A 7326-nucleotide genomic window follows, 5' to 3' on the forward strand; every position below is an offset into this window, starting at 1 on the left:
TGACCTTTGAAGGGGGTGGACCTTTCGAGTCGTTTTGTTAACCTTTGTCTTCAGTACTAGAGGCGAACAGAGTGACAGAGTCTTACCAGGAAATTTTAGAGTCAGTAAAGGATAGATTGGCTAAAGCGCAAGAGGCCTACACTTGACAGGGCAATAAAGACCGAAGGGATATGAAGTTTTCAGAAGGAGATTGGGTTTATCTTCGCATAATGAAGTAAAGATTGAAGCAGGTGGGCAAGCGATGCCCAAAGTTGTCTTTGAGGAGCTTCGGACCTTTTCCCATCCGGAAGAAGACTAATGAGGTGTCTATGCAGTTAAAGCTACCTCCGAGTTGGACTATGCACGATGTATTTCATGTCAGTTGGTTAAAGCCATATGCAGGTCCACCCCCTTCAGAGATCAAAGACGAAGCGGAACTAGACATTTTGGATGAAGCAGAATTTATGGTTCCAGAATAGATCCTTCTGCACTGTTTCAAGCATGGCTCAGGCCGAAGACTACGATAGTTCCTCACACGAAGTTTCAGGACCGAGGAACTCATGAAGCGGTATGGCTCGACAAAGAGTTCTTTGAAGACTATCCGGCGTTATTGACGGATTATTTGGAGGCTATGCAGCCTCCGCATCAAGTTCAGCAGAAGTGGATGTCACGTGCATCCCGCACTTGGATGCCACGTAGACATTTCTGTACACAAAAGGTGCAGGACCTGGGATGGTGAACTGGTCCCAGGTGAGCCGAGTCCGGGAGTCAGCCACCAGGGATCCTTCTCAGTCGTCCGAGGCCAAGTGTGCATTGTCATGCACATGAGTCCAAGGTCAGGTGTGCACGTACCTGCACATGAAACAGTGCCAGTCCGTACTGTGAGTCTCCCTCTAGAATGATGTCAGTGGTTCTGTGTATCTGGTATGGTACCGAATGCCAACTCACTGAGTAGATAGTGGTTAGGACAAGGGGCCAGCCCATAGGGCTACCCCGGATCTGAGTGTGGGCATGGGAATGGTGTAGAACCACCCCCATGAGGGACAAGAAGGCCTAGGCTTAACCCACTAGCCATGGAGGGGCTGTAGGACAGCCCTAGGGCAAAGATAAGGCTATTTCTAGGAGCTTACAGCCTTTATATGGCTGTAGGGCAAGTATAGGGCAACCCATACAGGCTGGCCAAACCTTGGATTGTGGGCAAAAGTGGTGTCTACAGGCGCCTGATGTCCAGCTAGCCAGGAAGTGATGGGATTTTTCTAGCATTTTTTGGGATTTAATTCAACATTTATTGCTGAATTTTCACCAGTCATGGGACATTGGCACTGGCTGCCTGTCTATCAGGTGGCCGACTGCTCCTGAAGAGAAGTATAAATAGTGGAGGCCATAATCCCAATGATTCATCTCATTATTCACCAAGTGCTCAAGCAAATCAAGGGCGAGACAAGCCAAGGGACTTGCTAAGCAAAGTTGAAGGTCAAGGGTAGGATTTTCCAGCCAAGAAAAGGTCCAAGATTGCTGTATTTTCTTTCAGATTTTCTCATCATTCTAATAAAGCAAATACACCATCCGTGTGGTGGGGGCCCTTTATAGGGTAATTGGGACCCAATACCATGTCGTCTCCATCTCTCTCTCTCTATCTCTATTTTTTGCACTTCTCCTTTCAAGTGTTGTGCGTTAATTTCCGTTCGCGAAAAGAGTGCTGAATTCTCAGTTTTGAAGTTACCGATCCTTCTCCGAAGCTTCCGCATATTACATTGGCATCAGAGCTTAGGTCAGCCTAGGACAGTTCTTAGCTTATATTTGGTGCATGCTGAATTAGGGTTTGCATTTTAAGGTTTATGAGCAAGATTAGGGTTTGCGTTTTTGCGTGAAATCTGCATTTTTGCATCATTTCTTTGCTCATTTTCAGCATAGTATAGTGCTAGAAAGTCTATTTTTCAGCCTAGCATGATCCTAGGGTGTTTAGAAAGCATGTAGAACTCTAGAGTTAGGGTTTTTGGGCTGATTACAACAGAAAAAATACTAAAGTAATATAATGAGTTCAGAGGCAATGGATGATGACTTTCTGATTACAATAGAAAAAACAGCAAAATAATATAATGAGTTCAGAGGCAATGGACGATGACTTTCTAATTATTTTGCTATTTTTTTTATTACAATAGATAAAACAGCAAAATAATATAATGAGTTCAGAGGCAATGGACGATGACTTTCTCACGACTTTGCAGAGTCGTCGGAGAGAGGAAGATGAACGATACAAACGGGAACAAGAACGCTATGCTCAATATATGAACAAATCATCGTTGGGGCCATGTTTAGGCAACAACTCATAGAAGAGCTTCAAGAGAAGAGATGCGTCAAGACCCACTTCTATACGAGCAAAGATGGACACAACTCAAGGAGACATGGGCACAATTCATGGCAGCATCAACAAAGGCCAAGAAGGAATCACCTAGGGTTGTAAAGCAGCCCATGACCGAGAGCGTTTACCCAACGAAAAGAGAGCTTCTAAGACGAGTTCTCGAGAGACGTGATCACAGAAAGAGGTGTTTCCGAGGAGGTGCCATTACCCGGGATGCACATGCCAGAACTAGAACCAAAGCCAAAGCTAGAGCCAGAAGCCAAACCAAAACCAAAACCACAGCTCGCGCAAGTGGATCTTTCCAAATCCTATTTGGAGGAGGATGAGGTCAACCTGATAGTTCCCAAGGAGATGGATCTCTCCAAATCCTATTTGGAGAAGGATGAGGTCATCTCAACAATTTCAGAGGAGTTTTCAGAAGATCTAAAGACCAAGCCAGAGAACTTGAAGACCAAGTTAGAGAGCTTGGGGATTGAGCCGATGGATATGAAGTGCAATCTTCAATTGGACCAGAAGGAAAATGAAGCAAAGGTGTATGGATTACCCCAGTGCTCCAAGCTTAGCAAAAGGGGATGTCATGTGCATCCGTTCATCCCAATGCTCATAGACATGTATATTCTCATTAGCAAATATATGGGTAGATTTAGGGGCAGATTTTGCACCCTACAAGCTCTCGGAAGTGCCCAAAACATAGCCCAATGGTTGGGACACCTTTTGGGCATAGTTTGGACACAAAATATGACTGTTTGGACAATGTTTTGTGGGAAAGGCTGAACCCCGTATACTTGGATCCGTCTCCAAGAAGCGCTAAGGCCAAAAACTATCTATCGATTGTGCTGGCCATGACAGTGAGCACCCAAGGAGCCACATTGGACACTGAGGAGGAAGGGCTAGGCCCATCGTTTCCGGCAGAGCAAACGACCACCTTGCCTGCAACCACCACTGCATGGAAGCTACCCAAAGACACTGTATCTTGGAAATAATCCACCAAAGGAGGGCTTCCGCCCATTGACAGAGAAAGTATATCCACCTCATCGTTGATGGTAGCATCGAAATCCGCAAGTATGTCAGCGTCGTAGCACGAGTCTCCCCTGGCCAGCACACCTTGTACATGGCCAGGCGTGCTTTGGGTGCCCCTCCTTTTGCGGTCCCGTTTGCGATGCCAAATACGTAAGCAATGTTGGGTCCATGGCCTTGCCCATCTCTTGGAGACACGAAATCTCTCGTGGAAGTAGAATTGAGAGACCCTCTGGCAGCGTCATAGCCTTTGATGAAATAGCGTGCTCCAATCAATTTTTTGTTGCAATTGGCCGACGTGAAATTTGTGCCGCTGACACAGCATCCCTTCCATCTTGATGGTATCGGACCAAAGCCGTCATCTCATTGAAGCTCTCGGACTCAGGCCAAACGCCTGTGTCTAGCACTCCGATGATCACGTCTTCACCGTAGTTTGCTTCCTTCCAAAGGGAACTAGATGTAGTCATTCTGGATTGCTCGTTTAAACCCAAAAATTCCCACGATCGAGTGGTGTGCAAGCTGTGCCCTTGATTTGGAAACACAGAGATGACCCTCGGCAATGCAGAGATGGCAGACACATCATGAGGCTCCAAGGCGGCAACGAAGCCGTTGAAGGAATGCGTGTAAGTATACATAAGCGACTCTCGTGCTGTGCCCAGAACTCCTGCAAGCAGTCGTTGGTGGGATGCGTGGATATTTTCCACAGGCTCAACGTTGTTGTCATCACCAGGGTGACCGCCCATATAAACAACGTACGACGACTTGCTTATTGCTGCTGCCCATGTCGGGTTGGCCACGTAGACATTTCTGTACAGAAGGTGCAAGACCTAGGATGGTGAACTGGTCCCATGTGAGCCCAGTCCGCGAGTCGGCCAGGGCTCCTTCTCAGTCGTCCGAGGTCAGGTTTGCATTGTCCTGCACATGAGTCCAAGGTCAGGTGTGCACGGTCCTGCACATGAAACAGTGCCAGTCCGCGCTGTGAGTCTCCCTCTAGAATGATGTCAGTGGTTCTGTGTATCTGGTATGGTATCGGCGGATGCCAGCTCACTAAGTAGATAGTGGTTAGGAGACAAGGGGCCAGCCCATAGGGCTACCCCGGATCTGAGTGTGGGCATGGGAATGGTGTAGAACCATCCCCATGAGGGCCACCAGGCTGAACCCACCAGCCATGGAGGGGCTGTAGGATAGCCCTAGGACAAAGATAAGGCTATTTCTAGGAGCTTACAGCCTTTATATGGTTGTAGGGCAAGTATGGGGCAGTCCATACACGCTGCCCAGTCCTTGGATTGTGGGCAAAAGTGGTGTCGAGCCCTTTAGAAGCAGGCGCCAGCCAGCCAGGAAGAGATGCATAGATTTTATGGGATTTTTCTAGTATTTTTTAGGATTTAATTCAAACCAGCCTTAAAATCAGCAATATCACTCTCATTTGGTCCTGTGAGTAGCATGTCATCGACATAGAGAGCAATGATTAGATGTACATCATCCACACGTTTAATATACAAAGTGCTTTCTGTTGGACTATTCTGAAAACCATGTGCAGTCAAATATGCATGTATCTTTTCATACCAAGCTCGTGGAGCTTGTTTTAAACCATATAAAGCCTTTTTCAACTTGCAGACTTTGTTTCCCTGCCCTCTTTGAACAAAACCACGAGGTTGCAATACATACACCTCCTCATGCAAATCTCCATTCAAGAATGCAATCTTTATGTCCAATTGATGTACATTCCAACCATTATGAGTTGCCAACGCACAAATGCTACGAATGGTAGTCATACGACAGGTGGAAGCAAAGGTCTTATCAAAATCAATGCCCTTTTCTTGAGCATAACAACAAGTCTAGCCTTATAGCGATCAACACTGCCATCTGGCTTTCGTTTCAACTTAAAAACCCACTTACATCCAATGACCTTTTTACCAATAGGCAAATCACACAAAGACCATGTACCATTCTTCATTATAGCATCATATTGACTTTGTATTGATGCCAACCAATTTTCTGATTTTTGTGCCTCAATAAAAGAGGTTTTTCCTCTTCACACATACTAGACATAGCCAAAGCATAACAATCTGATGCATAAGAGGCATGCTGAAAACCTAAACGAGTACGACTAGATATAGGTGCATCAATTTTACTATCATGCAAGGTTTGCATTAGCCATTTAGGCATACCTCTAGCCTTCTCATTTTCAGCCCTATCCTCATAAATTACATCCTGTAAATCTGCATCAGAAATAGGTTGATCTATGACCTTAAGTAGCGGTTTCTATCGCCCCACTACCTTGAGCGACTCAAAGACGAGTTCAAGGGAGCGCGTCAGAACGCACAACCAGTCCTTCAATTTGCCAATAAAATTTCGACCTTATGTCTGCAATTAGGCTTATCTGATATACGAACAAGAAAGGGCAGTTTTTGTATGGCCTGGACACGCAAATCCAATGGGAAGTGTGTATTTGTAAACTGTTTGTAAATGATTGTGTGTTTTATGTCAAGAATGCTGATGAGGAAGCATTTTGACCATCTTGTGAATAAGGTCGTGGGTGGAGACCTAACTGATAAAGTTGCAACTACTGAACGAAGAGCCAATGGAGGATATCTCGTGTAGCAAGGTCGGCGCTGAGGTCTTGACAGCCTCGGTTCGATTGAAATGGTGAGCTTCCGGTACGGTGGATGAGGGACCAAGGAAGTGGCCTATGAGTGAAGTGCTAGGTGACCTGCGAAGGATCCTAGAGGGTGCTGACCATACGGTGCTCGAGCTCTGGGTTGCCAAAGATACCCACACATGCGTCGTGGAAGATATTAGAACAAGGAGTAAGAGTTGTTTTCTGAAACCAGGCATGGATCTAGTTGATTAACCTTGCTGGTCCTCAACGGATGAGTTCATGGCTCTTTTATATGGATCTGTTAGTTGATCTTGCTGATCTTCAACGGAGATTCCATCTTGATTTTTATAAGTGATTATATTGCCGGGTATTATGAGCTAGGAACTATTGAAAAAGCCCCTGAGTGAACAGGTGGTGAGCGTTTTGGTTGCCAATGATGCCATAAGTACACCGATGAAAAAAAGATTCAATCAGAGATTTTGAGGATTGTGATCAGTGATACAATGGTTTCATTAAAGGATTGTTTTAAAGATAGCTGATGCTGAGAAAAAGACAATTTCATATTGGGTGTATAAGTGGTGTGATTAGTTTTATGTTTGCATGAACATCCGGCTACTAGGGCCTGGGAACACTTTTCCCTGGTACCTGGGACAAAACCTAACCAAATTCCTAATTGGATCCCAACACTACAGTGGTTGGACGGTTGGCTAACCCATGGGACTAGATGGGGTTGGGGGCTGGACTGATGGATCCGTAAATCGAGACTCAATTTCTGTTTAGTTTGATAGACTCAATTTCTGTTTAGTTCGATAGATGAAGTAAGTCTCGGACAAAAATTGTTCTATGGAAAAAGAATCAACGACTGTGCCTCTCGATGAGGAAAAAAGCGTTGGTCTTTATGATCCAAGTGCACTATGTCTCTTGATCTGACTATGGAACTTACGAGTTCGGTCAGATCAATTCACTTAGTTAAGACTTTTGACTACGTTAGGGAAAAGTTATCCTAGTGGAATCACCCGTGCTTTCCAGACAAAAGAAGTTTTTTTGGGTTCGGTTTTCGAAAAATCGATGGATTAGTCTCTTGTCCAGATATCCGTGGGTGAGGCCCCAAGTGTGGGACCCTGCCCGATGCAAGAAGTGCTACTTCTGCTGCTAGCACCCTTGATATTGTTGCGTGGTGGGGACAGGGATCCTACATTTGGTATCAGAGCTATTTGGCTAATGAGAATCAACCGAGAACCAAATATGTCAAAAATTTATCAAGAAGCACTAAAAGATTGTGCTTATGTGATAAAATTCATACAATTTGATATTCAAACTGAAATTCATAATTTGGTAATTGGATCTTCATATGGAAGTACCGCAA

General features: G+C 45.1%; 1 pseudogene; it reads right to left on the reverse strand.

Annotated features, from left to right (window-relative positions):
- Window positions 1-2487: 2487 nt before the first annotated feature.
- LOC147621520 (subtilisin-like protease SBT5.3 pseudogene) lies at window positions 2488-4101 on the reverse strand (annotated as a pseudogene).
- Window positions 4102-7326: the final 3225 nt, after the last annotated feature.

The sequence above is a fragment of the Cibotium barometz genome, chromosome 30 (genome assembly GCF_041138505.1).
Source record: "Cibotium barometz isolate CiBa-2024 chromosome 30, ASM4113850v1, whole genome shotgun sequence".
NCBI classification, from domain to species: Eukaryota; Viridiplantae; Streptophyta; class Polypodiopsida; order Cyatheales; family Cibotiaceae; genus Cibotium; species Cibotium barometz.